This window comes from Acomys russatus, chromosome 24 (assembly GCF_903995435.1).
Source record: "Acomys russatus chromosome 24, mAcoRus1.1, whole genome shotgun sequence".
Taxonomy (NCBI): domain Eukaryota; kingdom Metazoa; phylum Chordata; class Mammalia; order Rodentia; family Muridae; genus Acomys; species Acomys russatus.
Genome location: NC_067160.1, coordinates 45502474 through 45519587, shown reverse-complemented (window position 1 = coordinate 45519587; position 17114 = coordinate 45502474).

Below are 17114 nucleotides of genomic sequence, written 5' to 3'. Positions count from 1 at the left end.
ACATTTAGAATCCTAAGTTTTCAAAACTCAGCCCGCCGCGCTGTTCTGCAGATCTTGTTTATAACACATTCTGCTAAAATTATCCCGGTGCCTCCTGCGCTGCCTGTGGCACAGATGCTGCGGAACCTGAAGCTGTCTGGATTCCAGAGACTCCTGCCCAAGCTATTTGCGTTCACCGTAAATGAAACGCGAAACCGAGGAACCGAGGCTCAGAGGATTTTTATAAATATATGCCTAATCTTCACAGCGGGCACTGGGGTTCAAGTTTTATTTATGTGTGTTTTTGCCTCCTAGGGCCCCAAGGGACTTGTTTTCCCTTGTGTCTGCAGGGGCTTCTCTCAGTTGAAGAAGGAGCCAGGGTAGAGCCAGCTTGATTCCTAAGGACTCTGTCCTTGTCCAGAAAGGTGGTTTGAGCTCTGCTGCTTACATCCAGCGTTCCTTAACCCCACCTCAAGCCTCATCCTGACTTATCTGAGCAATGGGGACAGTCCTCATTCACACTGGGGATTACACAAAATGCTTGGAAAAGCTGCCTCATTCATTCAGTAGACATTTACTAGGCTATATTTTTTTTAAGGCCCGCTTTGTGCTAGTTTGGGGTGGAGTACTTTCAACAATCTAGATAGTCAGATTAAGTACCCCAGGTTCTGTCTACCCTGGACCCAGGCATTGGGAAATTTTGAAATCTCCCAGGTGACTTCAGTGTGAAATCGAGTCTGAGAACCACTGACCTACATAAGCTGCTTTCAGACTTTTATGTGCCGAGCAGTCCCTTGGGCTTTGCTAAAGAATATCATACAGAGTGGGTGGGGGAGCAGGGTTGCTAAGCACCACATCTCTAACAAGCCCTTGGATGATGCTGTTGCTGGCGTGTGAACCACACTATAGCCCAGCATCTGGGCACTGGGAGTGTTCCTGGGGCACCACGTCACACCAGTTGGTGGCAGCTGTTGCCTATTCGACTCCTATGAGAAGCACAGACAATTAAGCAGATGGTGACAATGATAAATACTATGCAAAAACTGTAGAGACCTAGGGAAGCTCACAGAGGGGTGAAGGGAACCAAAGGACCAGACTTTGGGGATTTAGGACAGTCTTCCTGGAACCGGCTGAGCTTTAGCCAAAGGAAGGGGGAGGGGCGTTGGGGAGAGTGAGGCAGGCAGAGGGGAGAGCATGTGCAAAGGTCCAGAGGCAGTAGAGCAGACAGACCAGAGTGACTGGAGATTCCAGGTGAAGACAGGAGCCTGAGCAGGGCTGAGTCAGGAAGTGGATGGGGGAGACAGGGAAGCATTCGGGGGTTGGGGAGATTCAGTGGGCTTTGCCCCTGGGGCCATCACTCATTTCACTTATGCCTCTGCCCTCCAAGCCACTGTCAGTGAAGCAAGCCCACACTGTAAGACTAGACTCCCCACATCCAGGGAAGACGGTAGGCAATGGCCCTGCTGTGTGTAGCATTCAAGGCCAGGTGCTGCCTGAAAACATGTGGACAACCCTGATGCCACCCCAAGCCTTCGAAAGCTCTTGACCTATGTGTGGTTGGGGAGAAGGGGACAGACACAGAGAGAGCTATGAAACTGCAGATCCGTGGGCCTGGGTAGGTTCTGAAAGGCCAGAATAAGGTGACTATGAGCAGAATAGGAATAAGTGGGGCACAGGGAGGTGTGCCTACAGACTGGAGGTCTGGGAGGGTTTCTGCTGGGGGGGGGGAGAGTTTAAAGGGCAGCATGGCTTCAACTTGTCAGAGAAGACAGAAGAAAACCTCCCAGAGGGAGAGACATGCCAAGAGAATGGTGGTCAAGCCATTAAGGCTGCATGAAGGGGTCGGGAACTGGCTCAGCCATGGACATCGCTGATCCCTGGTACATGACACAAATCTGGCACTGAGGTGTTTGTTGACTGAGTGTTGAAGGTGCGTTGATATTATGTCCTCCCAATTCACATATTGAAGCCCTTATGCCCCGTACGACCCTATATGGAGAATAGGCCTTTAGGGGGAAATAAAAACAAGTCATAGGGGTAGAAGAGAAGAACTCATAATTCCTCTTCCTTTTTTTTTTTTTTTTTTTTTTTTTTTTTGGTGAGGCAGGAATTCTCAGTGTAGCCCTGGCTGTCCTGGAACTCGCTCTGTAGACCAGGCTGGCCTCAGACTCGCACGCAAAATTTGCCTGTCTTTGCCTCCTAAGTCCTGGGATTAAAGATGTGTGCCACCACTGCTTCCCTCCCTGCTTCCCTTTTTATCATCATGTGAGGGCATATAAAAATAGCCAGTAGGCATCTGTCTACACCTCAGGAAGAGAGACCTCCCCAGGGACTCAGTTGACTGATACTTAACCACAGATGTCCCAGCCTCCACAACGGAGAATGTAAAGTTTCAAAGGTTGAGCCAGCCAGCCTGTGACCTTGTGTTATGGCAGCACAAGCAGATTTGTACAGGCATGGTCTGGAGGAAACAGGTTCCAGCTGCACAAGTGGCCTTCCAGGGCTTACTTCAGGTGGCATCACAAGCTATTAGGACACCTTTGTCCAGTTGGCAAAATTAGCCGACTCCACTCACTGCTACCTCTGGTGCCAGGCCAGCTTGGCCTGCCTCTGGGACATCTGTGCCTCTCTTTCCTCCGGTTATTAAAGGGTTAATGTTCTGCCTACTAAGGGCAAAGCCACTGACTGTCAGTCTGACATGATCCAACAGTTAGATGCTGGCAACATCACCCCTGACTTCTAGTAACATGAGCCTCCTGGGAAATGGTCCATGTGAGAGTGTGTCAAAGCTTGGCTGGCTGGTGACAGTGGTGAGAAGTGGGTGCTTAAGTGATGGAGTAGGGGCCTAACCCCCACCCCAGCCTAAACAGTAGATGTTCTATGTCCCCTGTCCTACACCTGCCTCTGCACTTCTGGTCTGCCACACTTGTCTCTCTGTCACCTGGCTTTTTCTTCCCCTGGATCAGGATGCCCAGCCTGGCTAAGAAGGTCTGTTCCAGAGCAAGCCAGTAAGCAGCAGCACTCCTCCACAGTCTGTGGTTTGGTTCCTATGCCTAGGTTTCTGCGTGGGTTCCCACCCTTGCTTCCCTTCACAATGGACTGTAACCTATAAGATGAAATAAACTCTTTCCAACCTGCAGTTGGCCATGGTGCTAGAAGCATAGCTAGGACTGGCATGTTCTCTGTGGCTTGCTCAGCTTGCTTACTTATACAGCCCAGGACCATCTGCCCAAATGTGGCACTGCCCACAGAGGGCTGGACCCTCCTATGTCAACTATTAATCAATAAAATGGCCCACAGATGTGCCCCCCCAGTCCATCTAATGGAGGCAATTCTCCAATTGAGGCTTTTTCCCAGGTGACTTTACTTTGTATCCAGTTGGCAAGCATTAACCAGTGTAGCCTCTGATTAGCCCGTCTTCAACAGCTAATCACCTCTGGACCAATCAATGGGGGTCCATGGTGGGGTCATGTTGATTGATGTTCATGATTTAATCCTGTAAATGGAGTGAGAGAGAGAGAGAGAGAGAGAGAGAGAGAGAGAGAGAGAGAGAGAGAGAGAGAGAGAGAGAGAGATGTGACTGTGTGGGGGAGTAGAAAAATTTCTCCAGAAGAAAAGCACAAGCCCCAGGAATGAGAGATGTAGGTAACAAAATAGTGTCAGCTGCACTTAACCAAGGAGTGTGGGCTTCCAGGCCCCGCAGAGCTGTGGAGGATTCTGGAAGCATCATGTGGTGGGATTTAGGAAAGGCAGTTCCTATGATGATGCAGAGACGAATGGAGTTGGGAGAGACCACCACAGTGTCAGACAGGAAGTATAGGGACCAATACTAAGGGAGGCGAGTGGCAGAGGATGACGATGGGGAGCAGAACAGCTTGCCAAATCATATTCACTACCTGGGAATTGTCATTATGGACAGCCATGAGCAGGGACACTGGGGAAGATGCACACGTGGATCTGCTGCCTCCTTTTCCCAGGTGCCTGAAGAGGGGGGGGAGCTGAAATATGCTCACATTCACACACTGTCTCAGTGGGCAGCGTGTGACCCAACTTGTGACCTGACCAAGTGGTCCTATTGTCACATTAAGATCTTCTAATGGGCGCTGGGGAGGTTAAGAGCACTGTTTGTTCTCCCAAAGGTCTTGAGTTCAATTCCCAGCAACCACATGGTGGCTCACAACCATCTATAATGAGATCTGGTGCCGTCTCCTGTATAATAAATAAAAATAAAAAAAAAAATCTTCTGATGGGCTGAACTACCTTCCACATCAGAGTTTGGCAAGCTACACTTGCCTTGTGCATGTGGCTTTGCTTGAGTACCAGGACTGTTTGATGGACCGTTTTGCCTCTGAAGTCTGAGATGTCTACCGTGTGGTCCTTCCACAACCATGGATCTTCCCTCCCCTCTCACTGCCATTGTCCCCCAGCCCCAGAGCCAGAGGCTGTGCACTGCTTCTTCCACAGGGTAGAACACGGGCAGCCTCTGTGTTTTTAATCCAAAAGTGAGTCCTGACCAGGCAGTTTCAGCATCATTACCAGGTTGCATTCCAGAGGCCTGGCAAGTCCTTGTGCAGATGATAACTTCCTGCACATCTCCTACACCGTGGTAGCCACTGCTCCACAGCACCTGAAACCCATCGCTTGTGCTCCCTCAGCAAGCGGATGTCAAAGAGTGTGCAGAAAACTTAGGCTGCTTATTAAGCAGCAGCACAGAAGGGGTATCGGGCTCTCGGCAGCAGATCCTGATAATGCAGGTGAGGGGCCAAGGAAGAAGGAGCGAGCAGGGGGACATGAGCACACACACCCCAGGCTGCAGCCACAGTGGAAGGAGTATCATCATTAGAAAGGGCTGTGGAGAGAAGGAGAAGGTAGGAGGACAGCTTTGGAGGCTCGAAGGCTGGGGTAAGGCCAATCCGGGGGAAGATGTTTTGAATAAATGCAAGAGGCTTTCGGGTGTGTGTGGGGAAGGAGGTACAAGCCTGATCCCCACTGCTTAGTGAAAGGAAGAAGCTAACAGAGAGGATAGGGCATCTGTGCTCTTCCTGTGTATTCACAGAAGAGTGAACTCATCAGAAAGAAGGAGGATGGTTTTACAGCATGGCTGCTGTGTGTCTGCAGCAAGCCAGGCATTAGGCATTCTCTTTGTATCCCAAAACTCATTACCGAAGTAAAGAAAATATGTGGTGACATGCACAAATTGGAACTGGACAGTTCAATGGCTCTGTACAAAAGGAACAGGCACACATGTGTACACATGCACGTGCATATGCACGCAGGTACACACAGGCATGCACACTTGTATATATCCATATGTATATGCATGCCTGTACATATATATCTACATGTATATGCTCATGGATGCAAAAATATACACACATGATGGGTATACACATATGTAATACACATACAGACACACATATCTGCACACAGGTACATATACATAGACACATACACATAAACATGCATGTATAAAGAGAACATAACTGAATATACTATTTGCATGCATATAACAACATACACATCTACTGCATAGGCACGTAGAGATGCTCACATGTACACATATGCACACACAGGCACAGATATACATGCATATATGAAGACACATGTAGGCACACATGTACAACTCTATCTTGCTAGTGAAACCTAGAAAAATTCCTCCTGCTGGCCCTATGAAGTGGTCCTACAGAGGACGCTAGCTGGGCAAGAGGCTATGGTGGTCCTCAGCCCCCAGCCTGCAGTGTTGGGGCCACCAGTCCCCACAACTTCAAAGCCCTGTATTCTGCCAATGACTAGAGGAAGCTTGGCATGGATTTTCCCTAGTAGAGCCTCTGCATGGAAATGAAGGCCTGACTCAGCTTCCCAAGGCCTCATACCAGAGGCTTGAGACCCATGAAAGCTGTGGGATGATAGGTGGGAATCACTTTAGGCCACTGAGCTTGTGGTCAATTGGTAACCAGTAGGGTCAGGGCCTGTGTGAGCAGGGTGTGTCAGCCAGGCTGTGTGAGCAGTTGGGAGGCATGTGTATTTGAACATTCACGTCTTCAAGTACGTGTCTGGGGTGAGTGTTTGGGTTTGTAGACACCCACAAAAGCATGCATTGATGTGGCCAAGGCTGTTGCATGTGTGCCTATGAGTGAGCAAGCATGTACCACACATGCGTGTGCACTGCTGCCTCCTCTTCTTTTATTACTTCCTCCCTAGGTTTGATGTTGTAGGTGAATAAAATTTAAAGAGCTCTAAATTTTTTAAAAAGAGCCCTAAAGGGAGTGGAGCGCCAGTGCGTGAGTCATTACATGAACACCTGTGAACTGTTGATTTTAATTGGGCCACAGCTGTCAGATTGTAGAGTGGGAGGGATTGGTCCCTTAGCTGGTCTGACTTCAACACCCCCCTCTCCTGTCAGTCCTTTGTGTAGGTAAGAGGCAGGAGCAGAAGGGCAGGGTGGTTCCTGGAACCCCAGCCTTCAGTCTCCCGGTGGGTATCGGGAAGGGGCTATGTGCCCTTGGCAGGGGAGCTGGCGTGGGTCCAGCTTTGGGGTGGTTTCCCTCCCTCTTCCCTAGGGGTAGTCAGGGATCACCCACCTGGGACTTATGGTTTCCACTTATGCAGAAGCATAGAACTGTGACTGCTCCTAGCTGCAAACTCACCTGAGTAGAAAAAACAACAACAAAAGACAATAGATCCTAGCATGGGACATGTCTTCTAAGCACTGGATATGCACACCTCACTGATTTCTCGTGGCAACCTTCTGAGATAGGACAAATTAGCTCCACTCTATAGGTGAGGAAACTGAGGCACAGGAGGGTTAATGACTTGCCAAAGCATTACAGCACTGAACAGTCATATAGATGTTCCAGTCTGCACACTCAGATATGTCAACTTCTACAAACACTCATGAGGAATTCACACACATTTAAAAAATAATTCTAGGCAGCTCTCACCATCCTGCTCACAGCCACTACTAGGCCCTCACAGTATTAGTCCGTACACACAGGCACGCACACACACACACATTCACACTCACACACACACTCATACGACACTTGCCAATGTATGTCCTCCACTCACATACAAGCACACACTAGACGCACTGCCTCAGCCTTCTACCCCCACATACTCAGCACTCCCACTAACCACAAATGTGGTGACGTGTGTCTGCCTACAAGCTGTCTCAGTCACAAAAAAACACCCCCAGGACTCACCAGCTTTCCTTCCCTCAAATAGGAAGCACCTCCTTGTAGATCTGTACCCCTCACTGGGCAGCTCCTCCCCCTCCCCCCAGCCTGTTCCCTTGTGGCAGGGCTGCGTGGGTTTCCTGCAGCCCCACAGTGGACTGCATGCACAGACCCCTGGTGGGCTGGAGAGGGTTTGGTCTACAAGGACTGGAGGGAAATGCTGAGCCTTTCCTCTTGCCAGTCCAATCTGCTTTGTCCACACCCAGGGGGTGTGTGAGCTTTGGGGCACGATGCATGCCCTGACATGCCTACCCTTTCTCATTCAACAGATCACATGGAAGAAGGAGCAATGTGGCTCAGTCGTAGGCTAATCTCAAATCATCTGAACTGATCAGCCTTGTGTGTGGGCTCCGTGCCTTCTCCATTCCGAGATCACCTGCACCATCATAACAAGTGCCATATATAGTCCTATCCTAACGCAGCAAGTCTACCTTCCATTCTGCCTCTGCCCTCTGACCCTGAGGTGTCTCTGTCATTTTCTTCTATTTGGTGAAGGCTGCATTGATCACAAGCTGTCTTTCCTTGTCGTCTTGCCTGGCTCCCTCTTCCCTGCCCATGGCTGCTGGGCACAGCACAGCTCTCTGGAACTGCCATCCCCTTACACCATTCTCCAACAGTCAACTCACTCTGGGCTGTTGAGTGAAGCCGGCTTCAGCCATTTGAGCTCTGAGTGGTCCACTCCCTTGGTTGCACCAAGAATTCCTGTGGACTCTCTGCTTCTGCAGCCCCCCATCATTGGCACCATGGACCACCACTGTGTCTCTCTTTGTGACCAGAACCACTTGACTTCTCATCTGAAATGCCCTCTTGCCACTGAGCCCCAAGCAAGGCCACAAAGATGTTTTCCTTCATGCAGGAGCTCTGCCCCCTTTCAGGGGCTCTACCCTACTGGAGGCAAGCTGCCCCTGGCAGCCGCTGCCCTTCACCTGAGCAGTGAGTCCTGTCTCACTGCACCAGCACACACCACTTGCTACAGGCACTCACAGACAATCACAGTGTAGTATAGTCACCGGAAGGCCACCCCATAAGTTTCAAGAGAAACTGGGGGTGTCATTACATCCCTACTTGCATGAAGAGAGAGCCAGTCTATTCAGTGAGTGACACATTCACACCGTAAAGAAAGGGCATGTTGATAATCAAAGCTTCTCTACTGATGATCCATCCACTTGATTTGGTCAGCACGCACCTAGAGACACTGATGGAAAAGAAGAATAAAACCAGACACAGAGGGCTAGTGCAACAGTATGAGGCAGCCAATGGCAAGGACACAGGAAGCAAAGGAATGAGCCACGAGGGGCTTCCTGCAGGAGTAATTAAGACGGCAAGGACTCAGGTGATACCGTAGGGCACCACAGGGCATGGGCCAGTGAAACGCAGCCCACACCACAGATGTCTCAGCTACTTTGAGCTCTCCATCTCTGGAAACGTGGTTTCCCACTTCCTTAAAATGGAGTAAAGCCCGAAGCTGTCTTCCCCCAAGGAATGACTCCTTCACTCATAGCCCCTTTCCAGTGACTTCCCTGGTTGATAAATTCAGGAAGAACAAATGGCCTGGGCTCTGCACTTCCTACGGCCCCTGAGTAAGCAGCCCACTTGAATGCCACAGGCAACAGGACTTGCCATAGGCCTGTATGTCTTAGCCCAGGGTTTATCCCACTGGCCCATTTGGCTCTTACACAAAGCTGTACTCCAGCCTGTATCCCAAGACCAAGGTGATAGCTGGTCCTCAACAGTTGCCTTTTTCTTCAATAGACCTAAGGATGATTCTCCTGCCTCAGCCTCTGGCTTCACAGGTGTGAGCCACCATACAGGGCTCACTCAATTCCTGTTACTTCTTAAGTCAGTCAGGACTCAAATGAGAGATAGGCACCTGGCAACTTCCTGAACTACAGATGCCCTGGCCTCCCTGCTCTGGCACACTCTGATAGGGCCTCAAAGACAACCCATGCCTCCTTAACCCCCATCCCCCACTACTTAAAAATACAGTATTATATTTAATACATTTTATTTATGGGGGAGCTCTCTCCATGGTTTCCCCTATTTTCTCACACTCTCTCTGGACAACAAGTCTATTTTTATTTTATTTCATGAAATTTGTCTTTTGAAATAATTAACCACCTTCTTGCTGTAATTTTTCTTTACCCAGGAATGCAAAAATCGCACAACACATTGGACTGGTTTTTTAACAGTCATCTCAAATTATGCAGTTGCTGTATTGTGATAAATATGTAGATGAGGGAGGTTGGGGTAATGGGTCCCTGGAGCCACTCATTCTAGTTTACAGAGGAGGGTGGCTGCACCATGCTGGGGCAGGGGGTGCTTAGCCAAGCTCTCCAAGAGGTTAAAAGAAAAAGCTGATTGACTCTCTCCCTTCTGACAACATGAGGCCCAGAACACAGCTCCTTCCTCTAAGTTGCTGTCCCCATCTCTGGGGACCACTGCCATATGCTTCATCCTCCCTTTATCCTCCCAAAGTCAGACCCAATCATACAAACAGGCACAAAGTGGTCCAAGACGTGTAACTTGTCTAGGACATGGACTCTCAACCGCCAAACAACTTGGAATGTTTTCAGGGCAAGAGGACGGTTTCCTGACACCCACCACCCCCAGATGACTCACATACACCTCTGTCTCCCCCCTACTTTTCACTCTTTTCTCCTGGTGCTCAGCTGATGACCTCACCTCCTCATTCCACTGAGCACATCAGCAATGACTGGCTCTCTGGATGGAGGCCCTTGTGCATGAAGCTCAGCTTCTGCTGACCCCTGTGGTGTAAATGTCCCCAAGCAGCAGCAGCAGCAGCTAATGGCTTGATAAGTAACTCACACAAGCCTGGGAAAGTTTGCCTAGCTGTTGTTTCTGCTCAGCTCCTTTCCCCTCGTCCCTGCCCTGAAACCTCCTCTGCTGCCCTACCCAGAGCACTTGCCCTGTTCCTCCGTGGGCTGGTGTCTGCCTGGGAAGTCCAGAACCTCCCTTTATGGTGGTTAGCGTGAATCCTTCCTCACCTAGCCTTTCTGCCTCCTTTCCATCTGTCAGCATCCAGACATGCTGCCCTGACCTCTGGGGAAAACGCCTTCCCATAAGCCCTCATCTGCATCCTCAGAAGGGCTAGGTGGCAATGCGCCTCTCCCATCTGCTTGTCCTTCAGCTTACCCCATTTGTACCTTTGTCCCCATCACTCTGAGGGACATTGTGGTCATCAAGGTTGTCTGCAAACTGTGGCTTCTGGATCCTTGACCTCCTTGGCCACTGGAAGGGCCATTGGAAAGCCATGAAGAGACTATGCAGCACCCAGTAGATGCAATGCGAGTGTCTGTCAGCTATGTAAGTGAATGAATGAGATGCTAAAATCTAAGTCTAGATCTGTTAGCTTGCTTGTGTTTATCTGCTGTGTCCTCTTGTACCATAAATCACAGAGAGCTAGTCCTAAAATTCTGTGGTCTTATTATAAGAGCCTTTTACTGAAGGGACTCACCTGCAATCAGAAATCTGTTTCTCTCTTGCTTATTTTTTTATGATAAAATATCAAGAAAATCTATAATCTTCAGCACGAAAGGTCCAGTTCTCATCTTCCAACACTGCACTCCATAGTCTTGCCCTTCTGCCCTGACCAAGGGGTACCCACATAGACATCTGGGGACTTGCAACTCCCTAGGGCCAGGCTCTATCCTGTGCCTCTCTCAGTCTTCCAGGACCACTGTTTTAGTCAGGGTTACTATTGCTGTGATGAAACACCATGGCCAAAGCAACCTGCAGAGGAAAGACTTTATTTAGCCTACACTTCCACATCACTGTTCATCACTGAAGGAAGACATGGACAGGAATTCAAGCAGGGCAGGAACCTGGAGGCAGGCGCTGATGCAGAGGCCATGGAGGAGTGCTGCTTACTGGCTTACTTCCCATGGCTTGCTCAGCCTGCTTTTTTTTTTTTAAATAGAACTCAGGACGACCAACTAGCCCAGGGACAGTCCCAATCACCATGGGCTTGGCCCTTCCCAGTCAATCACTCACTAAGAAAATGCCCTACAGGCTCACCCACAACTCGATTTCATGGAGGCATTTTCTCAGTCGAGGCTCCCTCCTCTCTGATGACTCTAACTTGTGTCAAGTTGACATAAAACCAGCCAGCAAAAATTACCATCACAAAGATTACTTCAACAACAGATCTGTTTCCCCACCATTCTGAAGAGTGGCCCTTCAAGATCAAGCTGTCAGAAGGACAGCTCCCTTGAGAAAAGAGCTGTCCTAGGCCTCTTCTCTGGCTCACTGATGGTCATTACTGCCTGTATCTTCACACTGCTCCCTCTGCATGTGTCTATATTCAAATCTTTTCTTATAGGACACTGGTGTGGTTGGCATGACCAAAAACTATCTCATTTTAACTAGTTGCCTTTTGGAGGCACTGTCTCCAAATATAGCCACATTCCAGGGTAATGGGGACAGAGCTTTGACACATGGAGCTCTGGAAGACACAGTTAAGTCTACAATATCTGGCCTGCTGGCTCTGCTCCATACAAACGTGCCCCCCCCCTTTCTGATACCTACACAAAGCACTACATCTATCACAAATTCCATAGCTCCTACAGTCCTTTGCACTGCTCTCTACCTCACAAATCCAGCTGTTCAGGACAACTGTATTATGACTCTACCTCCCTTCCTTAGACTACATGGTCATCAGATACAGACAAAGCCTGGATGTTTCCCAGCACCTGGTGGGTGCACTGAGGACAGACGAATGGAAGCACTGAGAGGCAGGAAAGATGCATGTTGTTAAGCAGCCTCCTGGCCTGGCCACTGCTATCTCTAAAACAATACCCTACAGGACTTGAGATGACAAACCATGGCTTCTTTTCTGCCTCCACAGGCAAGGGTGACACTTACTTCCAGCTTTTGAGAAACAAACACTATAGAGGCACCTACCCTCCCCCCACCCCAATTATTATTATTTTTATTATTATTATTATTATTATTATTTTTTTTTTTTTTTTTTTTTTTTTTTTTTTTTTGCTTATGTTTTGTTCTGGGGATCAAACCCAGCACAAGTATGTACCTATTGTACATACATCGAGACAAACCTCAAATATGTCCTTTCGGTTTAATTGTGTTTGTTTTTTTCTAATTCACTCTGTGGGCTTTAGTTGTAGTCACTTTACCTCCATGACCATTTCTTTGACCGGTGGCAATCTGTGCCCCTGCCCTGTTACAGGAATCTGTGCCCCTGTCCTGTTACAGGAATATGTCCCCCTGTCCTGTTACAGGAATCATACAAGACAATAGGGCTTTGGGGAAAACCCCACTCTGGAGTTTGGGGCAGGAGGTCCTAGCTTCCATTCCACTCTGCTCTGATAAAGGGATTCTTATGATGTCATGTATTATCATTGAATTGTAAATAGTGACCTTGCAATTATTTCCCCTGAGTACAGTATGTATTGCTATTAAATAATAGAACTTTCCTGGTTTGGATTAATGGGAGTGTGTTTGTGAGTTACTGATAAGTCTGAATTGTAGGACATTGCAAAAAAAAGTTGTATTGTTTTCAAATTAATGGAAATTAATAACTAACCCTGCATTGTCAAATGTGGATTCTCAAGAGGCAGCTTCAGTGAAAAGATACGAATCATTGGTAATTAAGCACTCACTGTGAGCAAATGGGATCAACTGAGTACTCATAACATGTATTGGAAAACTTTCTTAAAGGGCCCATCACCCAGTTCCATTGGTGTGTCCAGCTGGCTGCTCATAATACCCTGTCTCATTCAGATGAGAGACCCCAAGTAAGCAGGACTGTGAATCACCAAAGCACGCTTATGGATAGGTGGGAGACATTGCACACAGAGTGGCAGGTGCCAGCAATCAGCAATCTCTGAGCTGCTGGAGCCCCTCCAAGCCTGCTATTAACTCCTGGACTGACATAATATATCTAGCAGCTGCGCACAGACATGACACCTACACCCACATGCACCCATACACGTCCTTAACCACGCTATTGTATGTATACTTTCACAAGGCCACAATCATGTGACTCACTTTGTCACCCCTTATGCATACACATAATCTTACATACCCACACATGCACACACAGACACAGACACCCCACAATCAGAGAATCTGAATATTCTACCAAGGGTCTCAATTCAAGAGATAAATTGTCCTAGACAGGGTCTTGGGTTCTGCAGGACACACTGTATATATGTCTTCCCAACCAAACAAGAATTGACAACAGGTGGCATACACCTTTAATCCCAGCACTTGGGAAGCAGAGGCAGGTGGATCTCTGTGAGTTCTAGGGCAGCCTGGTCTACAGAGAAAGTTCCAGGACATCAGATTAATTCCCTATGTGTCCGTACAGTCTGCTTTCAGGAAGGAGATAGTAGGTCTGGGTACAGTGCTCTGTGCTCCCACTGCTCAGAGAGGAAGGAGGGCAAGCCAAGGAAGGATGGCAGAAACAGGACAACTGACTGGCAGGTAAAGGGCACTGAGCATGCACATCTGAGATCTCTGAGTGGTTTCTGTTTTGCTCTCTGTGACTTTCTCATGAGGAGGTTGGATTTATCATCACCATTTAACAGTTGAGGAGATGAGGTTAGAGACATTTGGTGTCTTGCTGAAGGGGCCAGGGCTACCAAGGACCAACATGGGCTTGCAGTGAGATCTGCCTGCGTCTCAATTAACTGCCTTCCTCACTGAAGAGTCAGAAGAGGTGGATTTGAACCCAACAAGAATTGACAAGCATGGGGTTGGAGGTGAGTGTTACACTGAAAAGAGATAGAATAGGGGAGGAAATGGGTGGTTTCAGCAGGGAAACAGCCAGCAGGAATGAAAGGGAGCCTAGGTTTCCAGGAGAACCCCAACCTTGAGGAGGATGGAGGTGATTTAATAGGAATTTGTGTCTCCCTAGAGAGACTCAATATGTCCAAATTAATGATGATGATAGTGGACTTGCCACTTCATAAAGCATTTTTGAGACACTGATACACTTTGGGTCTTACCAATAAATTTGTATAGGTGGAAAATTGTTGACCTCTATACGTAAGAAAACTCAGATTTAATTTTTTAAAATTCCTCCCCCTCTCCCTCTCCTTCTCGCTCTACCCTCCTTGCTCTCTCATGCACGTGTGTGTGTGTGTGTGTGTGTGTGTGTGTGTGTGTGTGTGTGTGTGTGACATGACTGCAGGTGCCCTGGAGACCAGAAGAGTCTATCAGATCCCACGGAGCTAGAGTTACAACTGCTTATGAGCCAACTGTCATGGGTGCTGAGAACCAAACTTGGGCACTTAGCCATTGCTCTAGGCCTAGGCAAGAAAACTCAGGCTCAGACAAGCTGCCAAACTTCAGAGCTGGTGGGTGGTGTGCAGCTGGTCTGATGTTTTCTTCCTGTAGCCTGTGTGCCTGACTTCCTGCTGGAAGGCATGCCAGGACTCACCATGGCTTTAACTTCACCCCTGCCCAGATGTAAGAGCGGGAACTTGGAGTTTGGTAACCTCGGCCATTCTTCTTCTTACACATGATGGAGAAATGTGAGACAATAGTTTTTGAGGTGCTGCTGAAGATACCTGGGTTTCGGGGCAGTAGCTTGAGATTTAAGGAACAGGAGAGTTTATCTGTTGGTGGTTAGTAAATGCCATTGAGATTTCTCCTTTTCTTCAGGTGTAAGTCTATGTGCCACATTGAAGCTTTTGAACCAACACAAGTGACACTTGATGGAAGTGGGGCGGGTGGTGCAGAAAAAGAACATGTCAACATACCACAGGAACCACAGCTTTCATACTTCAACTATACTTTAGGCCTGATGATAAATGTTTTGAAAAAACTGTTTTAAGTGCTGTGAGCATACCACTATCGAGCTGAGAATGTCCCCAAGTCACCAAGGTTCTGAACTCAGAGAAGGAGAGAGTTGGTTTTCTAAAAGACAGGTTTTCATGTCACCCTGGTTGACCTGTAATTTGCTATGTAGCTAAGGATGGCTTTGAACTTTGAAGTCTCATGTCTCATGTGTAGATCTTGTGTTACAAGCACACACCTCTGCATCTGGTTAATACCGTGCTAGATACTGATTCAGGCAGGCAAGCTAACTGAAATGAATCTGCATCAGAACCACGGACAGCAGCCAAACAGCGACGGTTGGGGAGCTGTCCTGGGTGCTAGGACTAAAAGGTGGCATGCTCCTACTCAGATCAAATATGTCTGCGGCATGTTGGCACCAGCACTGGGTTGCAGGTGTACCGTCTCATTTAATATACCATACAGGCCTATGTTATAGGTATAATATGCCCCCTTTTTTGATACGGGGTTTCTCTGTGTGGCCCTGGCTATCCTGGAACTCACTCTGTAGACCAGGCTGTCCTTGAGCTCACAGAACTCCATCTGCCTCTATTTGTAGACCAGGCTGGCCTCAAACTCACAGACATTTGCCTGCCTTTGCCTCCTGAGTCCTGGGATTAAAGGCATGGGCCACCACACCTGGCTAATTCTTTCCATTTTACGGGTGCAAAGATGGGTAGTAGAGAGCGTCTTGTCCAAGGCCGCACAGACTGAGATAGGATGTAAATCTCCAGTTATCCAGCCTCCTAACTTCTTCTTTCATTGGTGGAATGACCATGTTGAACCTCTCCAAGACTGTCACAAGCACAGGCAATACTGGCCACATCTAACGAGGAGCTGTCAGTTCTCTGAGCAGGCTCCCAGGGCAGGGGTGTTGGTTGGGGAAGTACAGTGTACAGACTGTCCGAATAGTTAGATGGACAGAAAGAGCCTATCCAGCAGCTCTGGCCCCATCCAGAGCTACTCCAGAGGTTTCAGCAGGCTCAGCTCCTCCCCAGTGGGCTTCCCAGGGGATGTCTCATACCATCTGTTCCATGAGCTCCACAGCCAACGGCACCACCTGCTGCAGGCAAGGTGAGGCTGAAGAGTAAGCCCAGGCCTGACTTAGCAAACCCCTAAAGTCTAGATCCATTCCCACAGGAAATACGGAGACTCCTAAAAACCAATTTTTAAAAAACTCTCATGTAGCACAGGCTGGCCTTGAGCTCACTATGTAGCCAAGGATGATCCTCCTGCTTCCATATCCCAGATGCTGTGATTACAGATGTGTACCACCACATCTGGTTAATGCAGTGTTTGGTGGTGGAACCTGGGGCTCAGTGAAAGCTAGGCAAGTTCTCTGCCAACTGAGCTAAATCCAGCCATACACATCGATTGACTCAGATCCAGGTATGGTGCTTGAGCATTTCCAGACACTTTCTCATGTAATCTTCATCACAACCTTGTCAGGAACTCCCCTGAGGTAGCTGTATCCTTCTAACCGATGCTCATGGATGGGGTGCTTATGCCAGGTCACAGGGCTGAGAACAGAGACAAAACCTGCCAGGGTCATTCCTAACTGTGCTGTTTTTGTTTGTTTGTTTGTTTTTGTTTTTGTTTTGTTTTGTTTTGTTTTTTGTTTTGTCAACCTGACCCAAGTTTGGGTCATCTGGAAAGAGGGAACCTCAACTGAAAAACGCCTCCATTAGATTGGCCTATGAGCAAATCTATAGGCCATTTCCTTGGTTGATGTGGGAAGGGCCAGCTCGCTGTGGGCAGTGCCACTCATAGGCAGGTAGGTGGTGGTCCTGGGTTCTGTAAGAAAGCAGCCTGGCTTTTGCTGTCCTCTGTGGGCAAGAAGGAGTCAGATGGTGACATGGGATTTGGCTTGTTTGGTTAAATCTCTGCTACCCTGCAAAAAGAAAAAGCAAGAAGGCCAAGCAAGCCATTAAGTAGCATTAAGTAGGCTTGGTTCCTGCCCTGAATTCTTGTCCTGTTTTCCCTTCATCGTGGACCTTGATCAAGCATGCTAAAGCCCATGGCACTTATCCCACCTCCGCCCCGAAGTTACTTTTGGCTGTGGTGTTTTTATCACAGCCA